We start from the raw sequence: 12,284 nt of genomic DNA, 5'->3' as shown, positions 1-12,284 counted from the left end.
AGATAAAAGCATTGATGAGAGAGAAACATTGATCAGTTGCCTCTTACACACCCCTTACTGGGGATCAAGCCTGTAACTGGGCATGTGCCCTGACTAGGGACTTTTTGGTTCATGGGTGGATGCTCAACCACTGAGTCTCACCTGCTGGCAGTTTATCTTTTTCTTTCTTTCAGCTCCAGGGTTGTCAAATAGACTGCCCATTAGCATGCTTAGCTTCCTAAGTAGATTTGCACCCAGGGAAAGGATATGCATGTCTGAGAGTTTTTTGGTCCTCACTGTAAATTAATTCACTCAGATACATAATAAAAATAGGCCACATTGCCCTGGCAGGTTTGGCTCAGTGGATGGAGCTTTGGCCTGCTGACTGAAGGGTCCTGGGTTTGATTCCAGTCAGGGGCACATGCCATGGGATTCGTGCACTGATGGGGGCTGTGGCTTGCAGGGATCAGCCCACTGTGGGAGTGCAGCTCATCCCAGTCAAGCCAGGGTGGGGGACTTGAGGCTGCACCCCCTAACCAGTGGGGCTTGATAGGGGACCTCAGGCACCCTACCTAGCAGGGCTTGATGGGGGACCTCAGGCTGTGCCCACCGCCCCCGCGCCAGGCCGAGAGACCTAAGGGTGTGCTGGGGGACCTGAAGGCTGCACCCCCCACTTGGCATGCGCTGGAAGACCTGAGGCTGCACTCCCTTCCCAGTGTGCTCTGGGGAACCTGAGGCTGCACTCCCCCCCCAGCACGAGGCCAGGCGATCTGAGGGTATGCCCCCTGCTCAGCAGGGCTTGATGGGGGTGGGGAGATCTGGATCTCACCCAATGGTCTGGGTCTCACACAATTTCAAGGCATGTGTGGGTGGGCAGAGACTTGACTCTAGGTCCCACAGCCACGCCCCAGACTCTGAAATGAGGAAGATTTTTATATACATTTTACTAATTTTCTTTCATCTCTGACGCTTCTATTATAGAGAAGGGGCAGATAGCAATATTAAAATATTTCCTCTAATTAATTCCCTTTTAATGCGCACAAATTTCATGCACTGGGCCACTAGTTAAATATAAAGAGTTATATCTTTATATTATATATTATGAAGTATGTCTTTTTATCTCTTTTAATGCTTTTGACTTTAGAGTCAATTTTGGTTTCAGAATAACATAGCTACACCTATTTTCTTCTGGTTGGATTGCTTGATCAGCAAGGCATCATCACTTACCTGTGCTTCAACATTTAGCTCTACTTCGAAGGGGAAGCTAGGAACTACAGTATCTCTTTTCTTTTATGACTCTGGATGAAATTCAGCCAAGGAGGGGCAACTATGCAGATTTTCAAAGCATATAAGCCAGTTTACTATTGAGATGAGAATATAAAAACCAAGATGACATATTACAAATTTGTCCCTTGCTTGCACACTTTTGTAAGGATTGTAGATCTTCCAGACATGTTAACGAACAAAGAAAAAATAGTTTTCAATAAAAAAAGGATCATTAAAAGTTTGAAAGTCAAGTTTTACCACAAGTAACAAAATTGGATATGGGGGATGAGGGAAATAGTAGGCAAAAATGACTACTGGAGTTTTTTCTTTTCTGGCTTGAGCTAGCAGTTGACATTGTGCATTCAGGTGAGGAGGCCCTGGAAAGGGAGCGAGCTTGTGGGAGAGATACAAAAATGGGGAAATATTCATGAGACATTTGAGAAGAGATGAAAAGGTAGGCAACTGGACATGCAATCTGATATTAAGAAAAGAAGTTTGGGTTTGAAAGAGTAATTTGAGAGTATCATGTACAATAGATGGTAACTAATACCATGGGGATGAAGAAGATTGCCAAAGGAGGAGAGAGAGCCTAAGGAAATGCCTCAAAACTGAGCATTCAATGGAGAAGAGGTGAACCCAGCAGAGGAGATTGACATAATTTCAGATTCATTCAGACTATTCACACAAAGAATTCCCACACCCCTTTCACCTTCATTCCCCAAATAGTAACATTTTACTACATTCGCTTTATCATTTTTTTTCTATGGATACCCATTAATATGAACCATTTGAAAGTCAGTTGCAAACACTTTGCTCCTTTATCCCTTAATATTTAAAATATATTTTCTAAAGATGAGGACACCCTCTTACATGTTCTCATTAATACAATCATCAAAGTCAGGTAATTGACATTGATATGACATTATCAGACAATAAAATGCAGGCCTTTTCCAGATTTTACTAGTTGTCTTAATAATGTTCTTTATAGCAAAAGAAAATCCCCGAGTGAGCAGTGCATTCAGTTGCCATGTCTCTTGTCAGAGGACTGCTTTTGGATGCGACACAACATGCTGCCACTCGGGTGTTCTCTGACTTACCTCAGGAGCAATTCAGCCAAAGTTTTCTAATAAGTGAAGAAGCCAAGGCCCTTTGGGGAAATCTAAAATGCTGTGACTCACTCAGGGTACACAGCTTTTTACACCAGCTTGGGTTGAGGCTTGTGGGAATGAGGTAGGATAGTAAGAAGCTAGGAAAATTCCTAGGCCAGTGGGATGGGGAAACTGAGACAGGAAAATCGAACAAGGTTAAACAGTTTGAACAATTTACAGGTGAATCCCAAGACCTATCTTCCCTAATCAAGAACACTTAAGAGCAAATGGTTTATACCTTTCCTTCCTAACCAGAGAATACATAACTTAAGTCATTCTTGTCAAGGGATAGAGGACAGAGACCCAATTAATGCCATTCGTGCCAGCCAACCCCAAGAATGGATGAAGTTGGGAACAAATAACAAAACCCCCAGACAGATCCAACATAAAAGTAAAACAGTAAAGCAGACCAAAGGAATAATCCCAAATTCCCTAAACATTTATTTTTCTGTAATACTGTGAACAAACAAATAACACACACACACACACACACACACACACACACACACACACACACACACAGAATGTACTTGGAAAGCTGATGACTATTCTGCTGAAACCTTCCTCCAAGATTCTCACCTGCAGAAGGGAGATCATACCATCCAAGGACACCAGTGTGGGTTCACTCTAGAGTCTAGAGCGTGCCCATGTTTCTTATTGGGCATGAACTTTTTACTTCCTCCTGAAATCTAAGGGTCCCGTTAGACTTGCCACCAGGGGAGCAGCAGGCAGCAGCAGCTTGTGCTGGGCTTATCCCTGATCCTGTCTCCAAGGCCCCCTTTTCTTGTGACGTTCCAGTGAGCTGACAGCAGCCCTGCCTTCGCTCGTTTCTTCCCTATCACGTTTCCAGGGAGCCAAAGCAGCCTTGCCTGTTGCTGCTTCTACTCTTTCTTCGCTTTGCTGTCCCCAGCTTTAATAAACATACTCTCAAAATCACCTGAGTTCGTGTTGTGAAATGTTTCCTGCACAAAGTCAAGAACCCATTCACTACAGGCCAGCCTCAGACCTGCCAGGCCAGTCCCCGTGATAGAAAAACGGCAATCCTTGTGAGAAGTCTGCAGTGAAAGGCATGGCTGCAGGAAAAGCCGCGAAGTGGGGGCCAATGTGACAGCCAGGTGGGTGCCAGCAGCATGGAAGCTTCGAAATTCCCAGAGGAAGACCACCGGATGTTGAAAAATAGAAGGGGAAGTTTCATAGTCTTATTCCTTCGGGGAAAGGAATTCTAAGATCCAGAAAGTTGGGAAGATGTCTGCAGCCAGCCTAGGGATGTCCCCACGGGTGTACCCTCAGCCTGATTTTGCCAAAGCCACAGTCAAGATGGTGGGGAAGCAATCACCACCCCTTTCAGGGTACCGCCTGCCCCTCCACACTCACTGGTCTGCAGTGCAGCTAATGCAGCTCTTTGTGAGGCAACTGGGGAATTGGAATATGGTAATTAGATACTACCAAGGCATTATTGTTCATTGTGCTATCTGTGGTAAAGGCTTAAAGAAATATCCTCTTTTAGAAAAGAGATGCGTGCTGACGTACGCAGGGGAGAAAAGACACTGCATGTGGGATTTACTTTAAAATGTTTAAGAAAAAGTAACACATGAATTAAAAATAGGAACTTTTGCTGAAAGAAACCAGTTTGGCTCAGTGGACTGAAGGGTCCCAGGTTCAATTCCGGTCAAGGGCATGTACCTTGGTTGTGGGCACATCCCCAGTACAGGGTGTGCAAGAGGCATCTGATAGATGTTTCTCTCTCATCGATGTTTCTAACTCTATCCCTCTCCCTTCCTGTCTGTAAAAAAATCAATAAAATATATTTTAAAAAATAAAAATAGGAGCTTTTGATACTTTTAAAATCTGGGGAATTTACTATTCTCTCCACTTTTTTCTGGTTTGAAGGTTTTCATATTAAAAACAAAACAAAACAGGAACATAGGTCACACCCCCGGTGTTTGGGCAGAAGGTCAGTATGAATGGTAGGACATAGGAGACCCCACATCATTCTGGGCTGCAACAGACCTTGTCCCTCTGACTCCTTTAAGGCAGACTGGGCTCCCGACCTCCACAGGTTGAAGAACAGCCATGCTTCAAGGGTCTCAGACCTGTACTAACCACAGGTAGTTCCTCAACATCTTATCACTATTTCTCCCAGGAAACCTTTGGAAATGGAATGCAAACACCAGTCCCCACAGCTCAGTCCAACCTGTCAGAGTTCCTCAGGCGGGTACACAGATCCGTTCAGTGCCCTGGGGCCCTTATCCTCCACACAGCCATTTTAATGGTGTTCAGCTCTCACTTGCTATTTGAATATTAATTCACATGTCAGTGCAGGCGAGCGTGCTGAGCAGGCTCATGACAAGCTCATATCATCCGCATTAGTATTTTCCTCCATCATCTTGACAGTCGAGAGTTGGCAATATTACAATTCAGATGGCACTCTGCGATTGAAAGGAAAATTATGGTTGTTCAGGAGGCAGCTGGTGAGCAAGTGAGTAGGATGAAGTTTCTATGAAGCTTTTCCTTTATCTTATGGTATGAATATAAAAAAATGTGGATTCAGCGTGGGATTCTTACTTTAAAAGAACAACCCAAAGACACAGAGCTGTGGAGACAAAGGCAAACAAAGCATTCTGTTCCACAGTAATCATTTTTCTTCTTTTTATTCTCACACAGTAATAATTTTAACGAAAAGCAAAAACAGCAAAACACCCATTTATAAATGATTTCGTCTCTTTTGCAGAAGTTAACGTTGTTGCTGTACAAATCACTTGGCAATGAGTTCTTTTGGTGCCTGGTAAAGATATGTTTTTACAGCACATTTTCAGTTTGCCAATTAGGCAGGAGAACTACAATTCACTTTCCGGGAGAGACCTGAGTTGAGGTACAGCTCACAGGTGAGCCAGACCCTCACAGATCAGTCCATGAGTTTAGGAGCAAACTAAACAGATTTCTCGTCTAAGGACCCGAACTTCAAGGACAGTGACCAAGATGGCTGTTGTCAAGGCTCTTCCCGTGTAAAAATCAGAGAGACAAGAAAAAAATAAGCAGGGGTAGGGGAGTATTTTCCAGTGTTTTTCTTCTACTTCTAGTCAGTTTTGCACATGATACCAGGGCACTTGCTTCTGAGAAATACATCCCACATGCTGCCCGCCTAGAACTGAGATGTCTCAGTGCTTAGGGGTATCCATTTCTTCCTGGGTCAGCCAGTGGCAATGGTGTGCTGGTAAATGTTTAACAACCAGCTCTCCAGGGGGGGAAACTTGATATGCAGTATTTGCCCATCTCGGTGGGGTAAATACTCGCATCATGGCTGGTTTCAAGCTGCCAACATGATGTCACTGAACGAGGGAGCTGGGAAGACATGCACGTGGCACACCATTGTACATGGTATTTCCCCCGTAGGAATACATTAGATGTCAATCACCTCAAGTGCACAGATGGCAGAACATACTAAAATAATTAGAAAGTGATGAATTTTGGGTGTTTATTAACCTATGTCTGTAATATAATATATTTAATGGCAGGTTTTATAATTTAGTGTTTAATGATGGCTATTTAACCGGCTGACAAGATTCCTGGAAATCTAACAGTCGGCTCCCTCAGGCTGGTACAAGGGGGCTCCGGCCCACCAGTGGTATTCTGGGGACCTGCAGATGGGACTAAAACAAACCAGCCACCTGCCCAGTCCTGCCTTCACCAAGACCTGTCTTCGTTCTGCAGAGGGAGCCCAGCTCTCCCCTCATAGGAGATCTGAGTTCCTCCTAAGCAGGAGAACCTGGGAGTCCCACTCAGCAGCATTTTAGCTGCTTTAGAGGCCAGTTCCTTCTGATCTCGGGGCTGTCATCCCTGCCAAGTCCAGATGGTGCCGTTGGACCATCAGGGTTCCCTGCACAGACCGCCGGCCTTCTGCACTCCCCTCACCCTCTGACAGATTTTATTCAAGTCCCTGGCACTGCCTCCTTCCATTTGATGCAAAGCCAGCAAATCTAACACGGGGAGAGCCAAAGAAACCAGGTGCTAAATCACCCGAGGTCAGGCTGCTCGTCGGCTTCCCAGCCTCCCAGTTGTCAGAGACAGCTATTCCTCCAGGATTTTTCTAAGCCAAGCACACCCCCTGTGTCTTACACTATAGCATCGTAGCATCGTAAGGATGGATGGGACCTTCCCATCAACAAACCTAAACCACAGCGTGCTTGGGCAGCCGCCAGCCCACGCCACCCTCCCCAGCATCTCTCTTCCCCAGCTGTGAAGCTGCTGTCTGCCGGCTTTTATCCCTTGGCACCGAGCCACAATCCAGGGGCAGGCGCTGTTTGATGCCTGACAGCGGAGAAAGCCAGAGGGAAGGAATAGGCTGAAAGCCAGGCACGTGGTTAAGTGGTTCACATCCACGGTTGTGTTTATCACACTTACAGGTGATGAGACAAAAGTTTAGCAAGATTAAGTGACTTTCCCTGGGTCACAAAGCTAAAGAGTCGGGATTTGAACGGGGGTTGTCTAGCTCAAATCGGCACCATTTACATTAGTCTTCATTGCTTTCCATAAAACATGACAACCTTGGCCGCCAGTGGTGAATATTGTTGTTGTGAGGACTGGCTAGTGCGGTGGGAATGAAAAACGAGGAGATGGCACTCAAGTTCCCTTGGAGGAAGGAGCCATCTTTGTTTAGGAAAATGCCTTTTTAATGAGCCACCCATGGTAGAAGGTGAAATCTTAAAGGTAAGAGTGTTGGTGGGAATGCTTATCCTGAGGTACCTGAGAACATAAATGGATTTGGTTTATCCCAAGGGAGACAGGTAGCACATGGAGTGGGAGGGGAGTGGATTCCTCTGTAGTGTGTCAGAAGAGCATTTTACCAATGGAGTGTCATGGCTGCATTGCTGTAAGACCTTCCGTTTTCTCCCAAGCATTGAGACACACAGGCACGTTGCATGCACACACACTAATTCATTTGCATTTTGGTGTGTGTGGAAATGGGGGAGGGAACTGAGCTTCATGTCTCAGCTGATACAGCACAGGAATGGGACACCACTGTTGCTTAGTATGAGGTAGCAGAATCTGGAGTCAGCAGTGACTGCCAGAATCAAAGTCCCTTAGAAATCACAGAGATCCAGAGGCCCCGTCGTCAGACTTGTCTGGATCTTGAGGGGCTGGAGGGTCGAGCAGCAGTTCCCCATGTGACATATGAGCTACAACAGGGAGGACTCTGCACCTAGAGGCTGGCAGCAATGGGGGGAGGGGTGCACTGTGGAATGGGAAGTGGGAGGAAGCTTTTAACTTCGTGGCTGATTGCAACTAGAAAATGTTTCAGGATTCCCCCTCACTGATTCCCACAGGTGCCTGATGGGAGACGGCTGGAACCTTTAAGCCCTTGGCTTCTGCAGACTCCCACAGGGGTCTCCACAAACTCCAAACACTTCACAGTGAGGGACCGAGAGCCAACATGGTGCCAAGGAAGCCTTCAGTGGCTGTGCAGGGGCCTTCTCTGTCATAGCCCACCGCTGATGGTGTGAGGTGGGGCTACATGGCCTTGGATGGTCTAAGGAAGGTGCAGGCCATGAGCCAGCTTGCACCAGGGAAATCTTATATTATAGATGCCTCTTGGGCTCTCATCTAAACGTCATCCCAGTGCAGAGTCCTTCACAGCTGGCACATCCACACCATTTTGATCCATAGCAAGAGGCTCAGTAGGAGGGGAATGGGCAGAGGGTGGGGCCAGGATGGCAGCAAGTGCTAGACGCCTTGGAAGAACGGAGCCACCTCCGGAAGTATGCAAACTGGATGAGTTCGCCTGCCTGGGACCCAGCCTCACTGCTGACTGGCTATGTGACCTTGGCTTCTGGGGTTCAGATCCCCTCTCTAAAATTGGGACTGCACTGGTCTCCAAATGCAATCATTCCTGTGGCCTCAAATCTGGCTCACTGGGTGACTTTCTTAGTGTCGCCTCAGGGAACAGGAGATGGCAGAGGAAGACTACCAAACAGGGTTGGGATGGCAGCACCAGGCCCAGGATAGTGCCTCAGGTCAGCACGGGAACCTCACTGGAGAAGGAAATGGAGAGGCTTGACGGGACATTTTTGTACTCTGTGGTGTGAGCTCTAGAAGGGAGCGCTGCAGGGTTCAGCCATAGACCTGGAGTGGAAGTATGTTTTAAGAAAGGGTTAAAACAATATATTCCTGAGATGGATGCTCTTCCAGGTAAACACTTTGGAAAGCCATGGTCTCGAGTCTCAGAGGCAGTCAAGCGCAGCACCAGGTTTCCTGGGAGGCTGCAGCAGCAGATCTAAGGCCATGAACTTCAAGGACAGTGACCAAGATGGCTGCTGTCAGGGATCTTCCCAAAACATCTGCACAGACTGACAGAAATAGAAGGCTCACCTCCAAATGCAAAAGGAAGTGTTAAGCTGAAGGGCCCTGTTGCACTGACTTCGGCTTCCTTCTCTGCAATGTCTCCTTACACCCACCTCAGAGAGCTGTGGCTCTGGGCTTTTCTACACAGGTTATGCTGGTCCATTCACTTCCAGGAGGGTCAGCTATCACTTGATCTTCGAAGCTCCAGTTAGCTGCTCCAGTCTCCCGGATTTACATTCAGTGTTCTCAAGACCAACATTTATCAGGACTTAAAGAAGGGATGAGGCACGTGTCTCCCATTTCAATAGAGGAGGATGGGAATCCATCCATCCTATTTCCTTTTTACAGAATAATTTCAATGGACCCCTACCTCTTCTCATACATATTCATAATTCTTTCATTAAAACAAAAGAGCCATTTCTTTCTCCTTCCCACTAAAATTCCAAATGATCCCAACTTCTTATTTCTCTCACTGAAATGTCACACACCTACCTTGGACCTTTCCCTTTCCCGTCCTCCCTCACCCCACGCCCACTGCCGTGGAATGCCCTCTTAGCTGGGAGCAGTGAGCCTGATCAGTAGCTTGTCATCCACTTCTTTTGCACCCTGGCAACCCCTCCCCTATCAGCAATCAGACAGATAGCATAGACGTTTTCCCCAAGTGCAGAATCATATATATTCTGAGTGAGTGAGTTATTGGCATTCAAGTTTTGACCAGTTTCAAGATGCTATTAGATAGTTGGAAGACCATATACAGACACTGCAATTCATGTTACATAGGAAAGACTGTTAGTTGATATACACGAGTCAATCAGGTTCTATTGCACCCAGAGGGCTACTTGAATACACTGCAAGCCTTACTCCTTTCAGGCTGTTAAGCCTCCGAGAAGCTGCCTCCGTTTTGGGGCCTCTACCACCGTTTAGTGTGCCCAAACTTCATGGTCTCTTTGTTCCTTACCTCCCTCAGAGGAGGGGTGTGGAGAAACTGTTATAAAACCAGATGTGGCAGATGTTCTTCTATCACCTCCCACACAATGCATACTCATTAATGAACTCACTTCCACCTCAAAGCACCCCCAAGAGCTGAACAGAACAGGCACCCTCCCTACTTGAAGAATGGAAAAATGGAGGCAAGGAGACCGGCTGATTGTACAAGTTCTATCAGCTGTTTAAGGGGAGAGCCAGAACCAGGATCTGGCTCTATGCACCGTACCTTCCAGCAGGCCGGTGGGCAGCTGTGGCAAGGGTGGTCCAGCCAAGCCACCTGACTGAGGCTGAGTGCACAGCCAGTACGGGAAACCCTGGAGGGGGGCTATGATCCAGCTGTGGTTCAGCTTCCTCTGCTTCCAGACAGGGCTCAGTTCCAAGCAATGATGCCAATGACTACAGATGTCACTAGCCGCTGGAAAATGCGCTCCCTTTGACACATCTGGAAGCGCTCTCTGGCTGCTCGGCTCAGGATGGGGCCCACGAACATGCTTTAGATAAAGTGGGAAGACTGGGCTTATATGAAACACTGAGAATGAGTGAAATGTAACTCACTTGGTTCCAATGTTTACAAAGGAAGCATCTGTCCAATTGCAGGGAGAACAGACCTAGAACTATCCTTCTAAACCTACCCTGAGTGGTAAACATAAGGTACATGTCGTTACCCATGTACAGGTGAACTATTCCATTTTCAACTGTAAAGGACACATTACAAAGGTTACAGTTTAGGGGCATGCACTCCACATGGGACTGCATTTAGACACATTACTAAGGTTACAGTTTAGGGGCATGCACTCCACATGGGACTGCATTTAGACTGCATTTAGGGTACATCTCCATTACATGGCGCTAAAGATTTTCCAATTGGCTGAAACCGGTTTGGCTCAGTGGATAGAGCATTGGTCTGCGGACTGAAGGGTCCCACGTTCGATTCCGGTCAAGGGCATGTACATTGGTTGTGGGCACATCCCCGGTGGGGGGTGTGCAGGAGGCAGCTGGTCGATGTCTCTCTCTCTTCGATGTTTCTAGCTCTCTATCCCTCTCCCTTCCTCTCTGTAAAAAAATCAATAAAATATATTTTTTAAAAGATTTTCCAATCAGTACAACTGATACTTAGTGAAATCTGACTTTAGTCACAGTATTTTAAATGCCAATTTCTATTTAAATGTTGTGAGAAAAATGGAATTGTTTGATCTTATGCACATGTTGCATTTAAGCAGAAGTACAGGAGTTTATACACCCAAGTGGGCGTTGTTGCCTTTAAAGTGGTCACCTTGGGAAGATGTATGCTTAGTCTAGTGAAGCTGACCTTCCTCAGTATATTTCCAGAACAACCTTTGGAAACTGTCTCCTTATAAACTTTCCTCAATGCTTTTAAGTCTCTGTCCTTAAAGGGCAGATTTATTTTTTAAGAAATGGTTATTTTTCAATAGCCAAAGAGCATTAGAAGTCCAATAAATAAAATGGGTGATGGAGCGTGGACTACCTCTGGGGAGGGGTGGTCTAAAAAATAAGACCTGCCCTAGCTGTTTTTTTTTCTCAGTGGTTACAGCGTTGCCCCAGGCAATGTAGGGTATTGGGTTTGATGCAGGCTCAAACCAAACCTAGTCAAGGTGTGTGCGGGAGGCAACCAATTGAAGTGTCTCTCTACACTGATGTTTCTCTGTGTCTCTTCCCCTCCATTCCAGTCTCCCTAAAAAAAAAATCAAAAAAAAATCAATAGATAAAAACCCAAAACCTTGAATGAGGATTAACAACAAAAACAACACACAAAACAAGACCTGACTATAGGTTGCAAGCCCTCCTTCCTTGCATGGTTTCAAAGATAAATCCAAACAGGAATTCTATGTGTTCTTGGCACGTGCAACATCACAGCTTAAGAGGATTGCCCTAACCAGTTTGGCTCAGTGGATAGAGCGTTGACCTATAGACTGAAGGGTCCTGGGTTCAATTCCAGTCAAGGGCATGTACCTTGGTTGTGGGCACATCCCCAGTGTGGGGTGTGCAGGAGGAGCTGATCGATGTTTCTCTCTCATTGATGTTTCTAACTCTCTATCCCTCTCCCTTCCTCTCTGTAAAAAAACCAATAAAATATATATATATTTTTTAAAAAAAGAGTATAGTCTCCAAGGAAATAACCCTGATTATGATAACTCGTGAGTGCCTGATTTGGTGTATTTGGTTAAAAGATAGCCTTGCCCATTTTCAGTCATACTCCACGGAGCAGAAGTGGAACATCCCCTTTCCATGACTTCCCAAGGAAAGGCTCACCAGCTGCTGCTTGAAGAGTTGAAATGAGAAGCACTTGGGGTCATGTCTACATTATCCAACTCCCCCAAAATAGTCAATGAGTACGTCCCATTACCTGCATCTCCCCAGTTTGGAAAGGTGGGTAAGGTCAGGTCTCTGGAACCTGGATAACACTAGAATGTCAAGGGGATTGGAGCGTGTTACCAATGGCTCTATCTACCTAACAGGTCCACATAGCAACTCATACAAAACCTCCTACAGCTAAGCAGTACACCAAGTTCCAGAAGGGGAGGGGGGGAAGGGATTATTGACCAA

Source organism: Pipistrellus kuhlii, unplaced genomic scaffold, assembly GCF_014108245.1.
Source record: "Pipistrellus kuhlii isolate mPipKuh1 unplaced genomic scaffold, mPipKuh1.p scaffold_m20_p_2, whole genome shotgun sequence".
NCBI classification, from domain to species: Eukaryota; Metazoa; Chordata; class Mammalia; order Chiroptera; family Vespertilionidae; genus Pipistrellus; species Pipistrellus kuhlii.
The sequence above is the reverse complement of the archived record's forward strand: the minus strand, read 5'-3'. Positions refer to the sequence as shown.